Source organism: Eretmochelys imbricata, chromosome 1, assembly GCF_965152235.1.
Source record: "Eretmochelys imbricata isolate rEreImb1 chromosome 1, rEreImb1.hap1, whole genome shotgun sequence".
Taxonomy (NCBI): domain Eukaryota; kingdom Metazoa; phylum Chordata; order Testudines; family Cheloniidae; genus Eretmochelys; species Eretmochelys imbricata.
The window spans coordinates 160285405-160298778 of record NC_135572.1 but is presented as its reverse complement, the minus strand read 5'-3'; positions in this window follow the sequence as shown (position 1 = coordinate 160298778).

Below are 13374 nucleotides of genomic sequence, written 5' to 3'. Positions count from 1 at the left end.
AAACTGACTTTTTTTTTTTTTTCTATATGCCACCTCCTTCCCCTTTGGCATCACATTGGAGTGCCAGCAACTGGAATGTGGCTAGAGAAAGAATGGTGCACTATTAACAAGAGTTTAGGGTCACAGCAAGAGCCAGAACCAGAAGGCAGAGCAGGGCTGGAGCAAGGCTGGGAACAAACCAGACAGTGTAAGTGCTGAGCAGCCAGTAACCTGTGCTGCCTGGTTCCCTTCAGCCAGTCAGGCAGTTCTGTTGTAACTGTAAGTGCCAGGCTTGGTGGCTGGCCCTCATTCCTGACAGGCAGAGTAAGTTGTTTTGGTTCCTTAGCATGTTTGGATTTCTTTCAAGTGTAACTTTAATTCAATGTCCTGGGTTTATAATCCCTATAATTTTTTTAACCTTAAAGTTACTGATATGTACACTCAGCCTTAATTCCATTTTAACAGTTTTTATCTCAAAATTCTTTAGCTTAGAAATCCAAAGAGGGTGCTACCATGTGATACTAAATAGCTTCAAATAATTAGACTTTGAATAACTTTTACTTTTTAAAATCAGATTGAAGCACAGCAGACATTTTAGCTGGATTTACCACTGTGTTGCACCACTAGAGAAGTGGAGAGCAACCAAAGCATACTGGTGAATCTAGCCCTTAATTTGCAACCTTCACTGGTTTAGAGGTTGTTAGTGAGACTGGCACTACGTGAAAGTGAGACAAGGCAGACCCAGTCCATGACTCCCAATGTCTGTGCTTTAAGGACCTACTTGTGCTATTTCAATCCATAGCGAACCATAGAATATCAGGGTTGGAAGGGACCTCCGGAGGTCATCTAGTCCAACCTCCTGCTCAAAGCAAGACCAATCCCCAATTTTTGCCCCAGATCCCAAATGGCCCCCTTAAGGATTGAACTCACAACCCTCGGTTTAGCAGGCCAATGCTCAAACCACTGAGCTGTCCCTCCCAGCCCCACCTGGCCATGGAGGTGAAGTCGTTTTGCCATGCAGAGCCTTTCAAGCATTCATGCCCATAGGATCTTTAAACTCTCTACCAGTCATCTTCTTAGCCTATGCGCAATATCTCATCTAGCATCTGACTAGGATTCATCACTGAATTTGATCTGCTGGTTGAATCATTAGCTTCTCTGGCTTGGGTCAGGTACTAACGGGGAGTGCGACGTGAACACTGATCCATGCCCTCCATTCTTCCAATGAGAGTTCTTGATAGGTGTCCAATCTTAAGTTAAGTACAGATGTTTTATTGACATTGATTTAGTAGCTCTATAAGAGTATAGCAGGAGAGAGAGTGATGCTTTTTTAGCATATAAAAGCCCTTATGCCTCTGTCAGCAAACACTTAAGTTCTTTAAAATAAACAAAGTATATTGGCTGGGGAAATCCTTTAGGCTACAACTACATGAAAAAGAAATAGAAAAGCAATGTATTCAATATTTCTTTCTGGATAGGAGAGCTATGCAAAGCTTTCTGTGTCCTAATCTTTAGGCACCTGGAGAGTAAGCTAAAGCACTCTTCATGTCCCATAGGCATAGGGAATACACCATGCTTTTGCAATACTCTTTACAATAGCTGTCCAGAGAACATCACGTAGGGACTCAGCCTTTTGTTACCCGCTTCCTTTCTTGGCTTCTGAATGCAATGCTGATGCACAATAGGTCAAATTCAACCTGACTGAAGTCAGAGTTGCACTTGAGAAATTTCATTCAATCATTCATTCAGCTTCCTTTGCCTTCACAACATCAGTAAGAAAAGGTACTCTGCTAGCTTTCCCAATTGTCTTGGGAATGGTGAGCCCACATTTAGGCTCCTGCTCTGATTACTTCAAAGAATAAGAAAATCCATAGGCACAGGAAGTGTTTCTACAGCACAAGCGATGCACAGAGTGGCAGTATGTTATCCACATCTTTGTGTAACGTCATCTTTGACTTGTTAGCAGTCAGCCAAAAGCTAAAGAATTGGCCAACAAACTCCAATTAACTAATTTGTAAGGTTATGTTTCATATATGTGTTAGTGATTTTAATCAGTGTTAATTACCCTGTCTCCATATATATTATGCGAGACAGCATATACACAGGCTTTTTTTTTATTGGGCCATATGGCAGTCTGTAATATACTGGCCAAAAAAGTATAATGAGAGAGAGACACACAAAAATCAGTCTGCTATGCAACACTCATTGATGATTTTCAAAATGAATTTCATTGTTTGCCCAATACAGGATGTGCTGTGCTGTTCTTTCCTTACACAGCCTGGCTACAGGCGCAGACCCAAGCTTCTTCATGTGGCCATATGACAAGATGCTGATTCTCAATTCCAAATCCAGCATGGAGGTGGAGAGAGTTCATTAACAGTTAGTACTGAGCTACCCCACTTCCAAAGGCGAACAGAGGGAGATGACTGTTACAAGTAGGGAGACCCCCAAACTGAGGGAAAGGAGCCCAATCCTGGGCATAGTCAAGAGTTAATGGTTGGGAATTTCAGAAGGAAACACTGTCCGTGGTCAGGTTAAAGAAGTGTGGAGCACAGCTCTTCCTCTTCTGCTGAAAAGAGTAGGGAGTTCCGCCTTCCACCTCCTTTTGAAGGTGTTGGGGACACTGGGGCATGGCTACTAGGTAACTCGAGGGGATGGAAGACCACGAGTGTCGATGAAGCCCCCTCGCACTAGGCCCAAGTGTCCTTGGGCCCCCTGCCTGGAGGCACTCACAGCAGTTATGCTGAGGATCTGCAACAATATGTTGTAAAGTCAGACTGCCTGAAACTAAACAAGGCCAAACAGGGCAGATATGGAAGAACAATGCTGAATAAAGCAGCTTTATGTATGGTTTAACAAATGATACAAAAAACAAGGGAACTAGCTGGTAACTGGATTGGCTGGCTATATGGATACTTAGGGCAGCTTGCTATTGGATAAGTATGCTGAAGAAAGGATGTACAAAAGCCTGTGTAGCTTCCTGCTCTGTGTGCAGGATTTGAGATTCTATTCTCCCTGTACCTTGTTTGCAGCTACAAATAAACTTTTCTGCTTCTCCACCCCGTTGTGATTATTGGGTGACGCACACCGGGCAACGAACCTTGCTGTTGTTTGCCTCTGGCACTGGGTGCCGGCAACAAAGGCATCTCAGCTTGCACAGAGCAGTTGCTCCTCTTACTACTTCACAGACATTTTGGTAATTAATTGATCTTTAAATATTCATGGTAAATAGGCCTAATGGCCTGTGATGGGATGTTAGATGGGGTGGGATCTGAGTTACTACAGAAAATTCTTTCCTGGGTATCTGGTTGGTGAATCTTGCCCATATGCTCAGGGTTTAGCTGATCGCCATATTTGGGGTCAGGAAGGAATTTTCCTCCAGGGCAGATTGGAAGAGGCCCTGGAGGTTTTTCGCCTTCCTCTGTAGCATGGGGCACAGGTCACTTGCTGGAGGATTCTCTGCTCCTTGAAGTCTTTAAACCACGATTTGAGGACTTCAATAGCTCAGACATAGGTGAAAGGTTTTTTGCAGGAGTGGATAGGTGAGATTCTGTGGCCTGCATTGTGCTGGAGGTCGGACTAGATGATCATAATGGTCCCTTCTGACCTTAGTATCTATGACTAGTGAAATGAGGATATAGCTGGTATAGGCCTTGCTGGAGTGCTAGGCTGGACAAAGGTGTCCTTCCTATGACTGCCCCTTTTATACTTTGATACAAACCAGTTACATATTACAGTCCTGACTGGTTACCACCCTTATCCTTGTAACTGCTAGTCTGAACAAAACATCCCCATCCGTTACCCTGTCATCTCATCCTTATCATACTTGGGATTCATGTGTTCCTGTGCCTTCTCCTAGGAATGTGTTTACACCATTACTTGAGAACGCTAGGTGTTCCTATACCATCCTCTCAGGTCAAGAATGTGCTTACTTGGTGTTAGCTAATACCTACGGTGCTGGTGTTTTGTCAAAGTCAGACCTATTCTGGTTCACAGCTTTGGGTTCACACTGTTAGTTATGCCTAGGGCTCCCACAAAGCCTACAGCAGTTAAAAGATACTACAGTGCGAGCAGCTAGAGGAGCTGGTTCCCCAGCTACAGGGGCTTCAAATCTTTGCCTCTCTTTCTGTAAGGAGGCTTCCCCCTCCCCCCACCCCCCCCCAGAGAGAATAGAGAGGAGGCCTGCCATTTCTAGCAGTCCCTCCTCCCCAGGTAAAAAAGGAGTCCCCACCACTGACTTGCCCTCAAGAATCCAGGAGCCTACAATGATCAGATTTCCAATATACTATCACTCCTTTTGGCCCAGTCAGTTAATCCACAAAGCCTAAAATACTGGCTGTTTCTACTAGGGGAAGAAATTCATGACCGTCATGGATTTCTTTGGAGCTATCCTGTTTGTGTACATCTTTGTTAATAAAGTCCTGTTTCCTTCAACGCAACAGGAACAGAGAACAGCAGGCAGTTCCTTGCTCACAAATCCAGGCTGCTTTCCAGCCAGCACTCTGCCCAAAAGCTTTCTCCTAATGCCACACTAAAACTGTTTTTCTGTCTGCTTTTTCCAGAGGCTTTCTGCGTCTGACCCACACAACAACTGTTGCTAACTCTTGCATTTCTTTTTTCCCCCTACAAGTGACAGATTTTGGCTGGGTCTGGAGCCAGCCTGGGGAAGCCATGAGGACCTCCAGTGCCTCTCACAAATTTCAGGCCTACTAAGGGGGAAATCTCCCCTGAATAGCTGCCTGCCCCACTTGCCCACCTCCTGGGAAAGAGCAGCCAATCAGAGCTGCTGCAGGAAGCAGACGGAACTCTCCTCCTCTGCTTAGGAGCAGACACCATTCTCGCAGGAGGGGAGCAACAAGAGCCCAACAGCTCCAGGCAGCCCAGCTCCCTCTTCCCCTTCCCTTTCTCTGAGCAATGGAATGGCTCCTCTGGTCCCTTTTCCCAGGCTGGGGCACACGGAGAGAGGGGAGCGGATGGAGAACCCGAGGAGCGGCAGAAGCGAGGCTGAGGGACAGGGGGAGTAGAATTGATGCAGAAGCTGGGGGCAGGATTGATCTGGAGATTAGCAGTAGAATTAATTCCTGGTCGGGGTTGCTTAAATATGGAGTGAGACCTCCAGCAGCAGGGGCCAAAATCCCCTCTACCGAGTACATTTCAGAGCATAGGCAACACTAATTGTCACACTGGGGACGGGGGCCTCAAAAGTCCAAGGCCAGACCAAAAATACAATATAACTTCTTTTTAAAAAAAAAAACACCTCATTTGGGGGTCCTGACTCATGATTTTTGAGACTTTGGTAATGGCAAGATAGAAGACCCATGCCTTGCTTTGGGCACAGCCTGCTAAAGCTGCCAGGCTAATGGTCTCAGAAAAGCATAAACTCTAATCTCGGCTCAGACTGGTAGAGATGCTGAACTAGAGACTCCAAATAGATCCATTTACCAAGCTCTACATGCTGAGCCAATGATGTCACAGAGGCCTGTCCCTTCAGATTGGACCAGCCCTCTACTTATGATGAGCTAGTTACATCACAGACACTTGTTTCTTATCAGTCCAGCAGTTACAGAGGCTAAACAAGAATTAGAGGAGGTGGGATTTGCAGTGGGACCAGCAGTAGGGGCTGAATGTGGCTGGAGTGTTTGAGACTTCAGGTCTTCCTGCCAGTGGGTGGAGCAGCACAAGCAACTGAGGGGAGGAGAATTCTCTAAGCTGGGAATCCCCAGAGTAAGAAGGAGGCAGATGCAAATAGTGAAGATCTGTGTCTCTGCTGGTTCCCCTTTGCCTACAAGGCAACAGAGAGCTGAAGATGTGACATCACCAGCAAAGTGCTTGCTAGAACATCGCATTCTGTGGATGAGTGGGGGTGCAAAGGGATTGAAAATTTGTTATTAATATGAGACTTCAATTCAATCTGTGTGGGTGGATTTTTGTACCCTCATAGAGCCCTGTTGACTTTACTGAGGCTATACAAAATTACAATGGTCCACCTACATGGATCCAGTTGCAGGATCAGGGTAGTGCTGATTGTCTTTCTAAGCCTTTCTATTTAGGGTATTCATACAATAGCACTATGATGGGGTCCCCAGGGTACAACCTGGACCGGGACCACTGAGCCCTCAAAATGCACCAACCTGGGCTGCCTCTCACACTGTGACACTGATGTCAAGCTACAAACCTCTGGCAGCCTCTGCTTCCTTCTCCTTTAAGGCTCACAGGTGCCAAGCTGCTTTAGCACCAAGATTTGCTGATGTTCTTTCTCCTTTTTGGCTGCTTGCAGTTTGTACAGTGCCAAGCTTGCAACTGCATCACTAGTGCTAATTTTTATACCTTCCCTTTCCCGAAATAAGCAAACAGAAAATAACAAACTGGTAACCTTCTCCTTGACTGTTCTCAGGCACCACACTTAAAGTCTCACTTAAAATCTCTACACCGGTGTCTGACGTGCAAATCTCACTCAGAACAACAAACTCTTTCATTTTACCCTGTTCACTGTGCCGAGGTCCAAAGGGTGCAATCTGGACTGTGGAACCACTGAGTCCCCCCCCAAACCCACCAACCTGGGTTGCATCTCACACTGTGATGCTGATGTAAACAAAGACTGTGAATGACTAGTCAACTACAAAAGCAGTTTTCTCTCCCTTGGTGTTCACAACTCAACTGCTAGAAGAGGGCCTCATCCTCCCTGATTGAACTAACCTTGTTATCCCTAGCCTGATTCTTGCTTGCATATTTATACCTGCCTCTGGAAATTTCCACTACATGCATCCAATGAAGTGGGTATTCACCCACAAAAGGTTATGCTCCAATACATCTGTTAGTATATAAGGTGCCACAGGACTCTGCCGCTTTTACAAACCTCTGCAAGGCACTGCACTTACTCAGACATCCACAGCCAAGGACATACCCAACTCGCTTACATGAATGATCTCCCAGTCACTCATGAACCATCAATAGAGGGGCTCCAGACAATTCTGCCCAGCTCCCAAATCTTGCACCCCAGAACTGTACCATCTTGCACTGGTCAGAAGCCTGGCCAGTGTACGCTCATTACCTAGTTCGCCACTCCGACAAGAGGGTAATGGATGTGCAGTAGCCCTTGTTAACCCAAGCTGAGATTTCCCAAGCACAGAAACTACAGAAAGATAGATTTTAAGTGATTATAAGGTCAGAGGTAGCTACCTTAAGAAAATTTATAAATAAGCATGCATTCTAAATCCTAAACTTTTAGTCTAAGCAAGAGTTGAATCAATGTCTCACCCTGATAGATGGTACAAGCAAGTTACCGTTTCTCGATACTCAGGCTAGAACTACCTTCTAGTCTGGGACCACCCTCCCCCACTTCAAAGTCTTTGTCTTCCGGATGGTCTTCCAGGTGTTGAGGAGGGAGAGAGAGAGGTTAAGTCGTGATGTCACTTCCCCTCTTTCTTCCAGCTTGCTGGAAAGGTCCTTGCTGTAACGAGAGTTATTATATACCTTCTGCAAGAAGTGTCTAGGATAGTGGATAGTGTTGATGAGCCATTAATGCTGTTTGGCTATTGATGGCTACTCCTTTGTTGTAACTGGTTGTGGGTGTTTCCAACCTCACAAGATATTTCAGTAACACATAATACTTTATAACTTCACATACAATGATAGTATGTACAATCCAATAGGAGGTTATTGTTCAACAGATCAAGACTTACAAAATGATACCTCACAAGGCACACTTTTTGCAAAACATATCATAATATCACAATGGTGAATATGTGGGTTCCAGCATGCTACTGTGAGGTACAGAGTGTCACAACCATCCTTAAGTTTATTTCTTTTATCAAATGTTTATTGGGGGCGGAATCCAATTCTCTGCTGGAGCCAATGAAGCTGCAATTTGCACCAGCAGAAAATTTGGCCATTTGTCTGAACATTTAACAATTCCTTGGAGACCGATACAGATAGACCAGAAAACAGTAACTTTCCTTCACTGTCTGAAGGAGACTAGACTACACGTTCTTCCCCTCCACCATCCCCATTATTTTCTGAACTTGGGCAGGGAAACATTTAAGATACCTTAGTACCTGTTTTACAGGAATTGAATCACATTTAGTTTGATCGAGTGCCCTTTGTAGACCTATAATATACTGACATCTGGTGGACATGGGAGTAATTGGTGGGGGGATTTTTTTGTGTTTTTTAATTTTTTGCTATTGTTTTAACATAAAAGTTACACATGGAAGAAAGTAGGGGTCCAATCTATGCACGTCAGCTCCCATTACAGTCAGTGAGAATTCATGGGGCTTGATAGTTTGGTGGAATCTGATCTAGGCTTGTTCCCTAAGTTGCTAGTCTCAAAAGGTTTGCTCAGACTGGTCTTATATGACTCAAGAAATGGGGATTCTACCATTTCCCTTGTGGGGGGACACTGTCTTTCAGTCTGTCCTTCAGCAAACACGTTTGCTTCCCACTGTTACTTATAATTATACATCCCTGGACCGTGTTCAAAAATTATTATTTTTAGTCTGATGTTTACACCCTTCAAAAAATTGTGGGAAGTGTTTGTAGACAAAGATACATAATGTATTACTTTTCTATTAAAAAAAAGGGGGGGGTGTCTTTCAGAGTTCATTTTAAAAGTCTCCGTGGCCACAACTTCATAGGCATGAAATGAGTAAGTGATGGAGGGGAAAAAGCAAGATTTATACTGAGAAAGTGTAGCAAGCTCCCCGTTTGATATAGTGGAGAGGAAGAGAAGCTCCCACCCACCCACTCTCCCTCTTCTGGAAACTGTAGCCCAGAGCTCCTTTTTTTAAAAAAAAAACAAAACAAAACAGATGCCTAGCCTCCTGTCCTCTCTGCTTCCTCCACCCAGACCACTTCTCCGGATACTCTTCCTTTGTGATTGAGAAACACGTATACCATTTTATGGCAGGTTGGTATTTGACTCTCCAGCCAGCCTAAACTGCTTCACTTCAGGGTACCACATTCAAAATCCAGACTACCCAGTCTGACCAGCTCAGGCAGCCTGAAGGCACCTTCCATGCCTCTCATTCTTTCTGTTCAAGTCTGGTGGCAAAATCTAAGTGAACAAAACAAAAGTCAGGACAAAGCAAACTTCCGCACCCTCCTTCTGGGTTCACAGGTTCTCTACAATCAGTTGGTGTCAGTTTCCCAAAAACTTCTCTCACTCCAGATTTCCTCATTCGGTCATCTGGATGTCTCCCAGGAACCTTACTAAAGATACCAATCACAGCTCCTACTCCTTTTTACTGTCCTCTTATTAAGAGGTTTTAGAGTAGCAGCCGCGTTACTTTGTATCTGCAAAAAGAAAAGGAATACTTGTGGCACCTTGTCTCTAAGGTGCCACAAGTACTCCTTTTCTTATTAAGAGAGAGAGTAGCTATTTTTTAATATCCTTTCCCAGCCCTCAATACAGGGGTAGCCTTCAGGTCCCAGTAGTTTCCTGGACTACAATTCCCAGCATTCTCTGGTGCTGTACTGAAAGTAGGAACTCAGTAAAGCTGAACCATCCTGGAAGGGTCAGTACACCCTGTTACTGGACCATTAAATGTACAGCGGTGACAGAGCACGGATACTAAAGCAGTTCAAGTATTGCCAAACAATGTTTGTAAATGTTTGCTTAAATACTGAACCACTATCATGTCCATGTAGTCCTTATTGTTTGCTGTTCATAAACATTCAGGTGAACAGCTTTTGGTTCATGTGAATGTTTGAGGAATAGCTCTTCTCTGTACAAATATCCATATTTGCATATAAACAAGGATGTTCATGCTCGAACAAGGGTATCTGTAATTCATTATTCCGTTTAAAAAGTCAGTCATCCAACCAGGAGGCAAATATGTAGCCAGGTGAACAGTCACACACCACAAATAGTCAGACTGACCATATTGTACACATAGGCTGGAAACTTCCAAACTATACAGTGAGTAGTAATTTATAGATTTGTAGAAACCAGTTGCAGTCTGAATACTTCACAAACAGAAAAAGGGCTAAATTGCCAATGCATAATTTTTATTGGATCAACTTCTGTTACAACAATGTGTAACACACACCTGCCTGCTAACCTTTAACAGCCCACTTCAAACCCTTTTGCATAACAATTAACCCTTATTGCCCATTCCATCTCAAGTGACCTCCATCAAGGTGTCACCCCTTATGGGTAACTATCTGTCCCAACTTGTATTTAGCTCAGACACACTGCTTCCTTCCCCAGTCCTGAAGAAGAGCTCTGTTTAGCTCAAAAGATTATATCTTCCCCCAACAGAAGTTTGCCCAATCACAGGCACTGGCTTTCATTTTTGTAGGTGGGTGCTTTTGAAGAAGTGTATGTGTTTGCGGGGAGGGGAGAAAAGACTCTGCCAGTTTTGGGAGAGGCTATTTTCAGCATAGTTATACACTTCATTCATATTCTAGTTATTGAGTATGTGTTTATCATTGGTATAATTACTATTTTAGTAACGATTACATTGTTATGAACTACCTAATTACTGTGATGTTGCACTCCATATGATTTATGAAAATATGCTTATGAATGTGAATATGATGTAACTGGAATATGTTTTATGCAAAAGGTCTCTTGTAAGGTATCATTACAAAGCTTGTAATCTACTGAGTGTGTTTTCATCCTATTTGTATGCATGTATCATTCTTGTATCTGAAACTAGAAATATGAAGTATAACTCTGAGGTCCTATTGTAATTATGCAAAGTGTGGGCCACTAATGGTGGTTTAGAATTTTGAGGGTCCCATTCACTAGGACAATTGGTTGTAAATGGCTCTGTTTACTTGCAAACCTTCCTATGTACATGTGGGCCAGCCTAGGAAGAATGGAGGCTGGGGTCTCCCAGGACATGTGATCATTTCACCTGATACTGGAATCCATCCTAAATCTGGTACTTTTCCATTTAGAAGGAGGGGTGGGAACCCAGAGAGACAAAAGATTCCCACCTTGAGCCAAAGCTGTAAAAAGGGGTGGAGCAGGACAGAGGGGGAGGCCAGTCATGAGAACACTCCTGCTTTCCATCTGAGATGTCTGCTGGAACTAACAAGGTCTGTACCAGGGGAAAGAATTGGGCCCAGACTAGGAAGAAGTCTAGTCTGTGAAAGAAGCTTATTGGAACATCTCAGAGGGTGAGATTTTTCCTGTAATCAGTTTCTTAATGTTAGAAACATACTTAGACTTGTGTGTTTTTGCTTTATTTTGCTTGGTGACTTACTTTGTTCCATCTGTTATTACTTGAAACCACTTAAATCCTACTTTTTATACTTAATGAAATCACTTTTGTTTATTAGTAAACCCAGAGTAAGTGATTAATACCTGGGGGAGCAAACAGCTGTGCATATCTCTCTATCAATGTTATAGAGGGTGGACAATTTATGAGTTTACCCTGTATAAGCTTTATACAGAGTAAAACTGATTTATTTGGGGTTTGGATCCCAATGGAAGCTGGGTGCTGGAGGCAGGAAACCTGCTGAGCTGTTTTTGGTTAAAGTCTGCAGCTTTGGGGGCGTGGACCAGACCTGGGTCTGAGCTGCAGCAGGCTAGCGTGTCTGGCTCAACAAGGCAAGGTTCTGGAGTCCCAAACTGGTAGGGAAAATGGGCTCGGAGGTAATTCCAGCACATCAGGTGATGGTCACAGAGACCCCCTAGGGACTGAACCCATCACAATTACATTATCATGCATTACAGTATATTAAAATCATTGCAATCACGTATGACCTGTCTTCACTAACATCTGAGTTTAAAGACGTTACATCTTACGGTAGCTTTGTTGAGAGTTTTATCCAGAATCTTCTTTAAATCTAGTTCCCTGGTATGGTCTGGATGCACATTAAGGACAGCTACATTATTCAGTTCCGTCTGTCCCATTGATGACTGGAGATATTTTTTAAGTCTTCTGAAGCTGGAGAATGAGTGTTCCACATGGATGATGCAGGCATAATGAGAGGGATTCTTATAAATTTGCAGTACTCTGGAACCATAGTGCTTCCAGGGTACTGCAAATGACTCCAACATCTCTTTCTTGAAGGGTAATCGCTAAATTAGACCGCATTATTTTGTATGTATAGTTGGGATTATATTTTGCCACATCCATTACTTTTAAATTTAACATTGAATTTCATCGGCCATTTTGTTGCCAACTCACCCAGTTTTGTGAGGTCCCTTTAAAACTCTTTGCGGTCAGCTTTGGACTTAACTAGCTTCAGTAATTTTGTATCGTCTGCAAATTTTGCATTGTCTGCAAATTTTGCCACCTCACTGTTTACCCCTTTTTCCAGGTCATTTATGAATATGTTGAATAGGACTGGTCCCAGTACAGACCACTGGGGGACATCACTCTTTACCTCTCTCCATTCTGAAAATGGACCATTTAGTCCAACCCTTTCTTTCCTATCTTTTAACTGGAGTGCCTGGCAATGCTTTCAGGATCATCTAATGATCTTTAAATTAATTTAATGACAAGCCTTGTTATCCTGACTCTGTTTATAAATAAACTTCCTGCCCCAAGGGCAGAAGCTGGGAGCAGCACAGAATTTATCACATTCTACACTCCGAGCTTCTTCTGGGGAGGGCATGCACTGTGAGGACACCTCCGGTATGAAACTCGGGGGGTGAGACAAGAACCACTATGGCTCATGGGTGCAGAGCACCCACAGAGTCAGCCAGGTGTAGCGAGTTATATGGGCCCATGGTGCCAGGGCTTCAGCAATATTCAGGGTCCGGGGTCCCAGCTCCACCAATGCTTAGGTCTGGGTCTCTTCCCCCGGCCCCACCTGCCGCCGCTGTGCGCCTCCCCCCCGCCCCAGAGTGTCCCTGCCTCAAGCGGGCGGCTGCCCTCTGCAGCTCCATGCTGTGCTACGCTCTACTGGTTCCCGGCATCAACTTCTGCCACAGGGTCCTAGTGCCCCCTAACCACTAGTGCCAGGGCAGGCTGATCCTGCCCTTGGGTTTCTGCCTCTGATCCTTCCCTTTTCCAGCAGGACCCTCCACCAGCACAGGTGCCCCCCAGCCCAACCCCCCACCACTGTGAGGCTACAGTGAGGGGCAGCAGCAGGAAGAGGAGGCGCACATGTGATGGCAGCCCCCCCACCTCGTGCACCCACCACAGGGGAAGCAAGGGGGCTTCCTGGACCAGAGAGGGGCCCTAGAAGTGACTGTTGTGCAAGGTGAGTGTGCTGCCGGTGGGGGGGGGAGAGGAGGGCCCCTCCCCTGGAGCTCACTGCTGCCCATGGGGAGAGGGCTGGGGGGGAGTCCTGTTCTCTGGCCCCAACCCTGGGGCAGCCTGCCTTCACCCAAAACTCCTCATCCCTGGACCACCCCAGAGCCTGCATTCCCAGCCAGAGCCCTCACCCCTCTGCACCCTGACCCTCAGCCCCAGCCCTAAGCCTGCTCCTGAACCA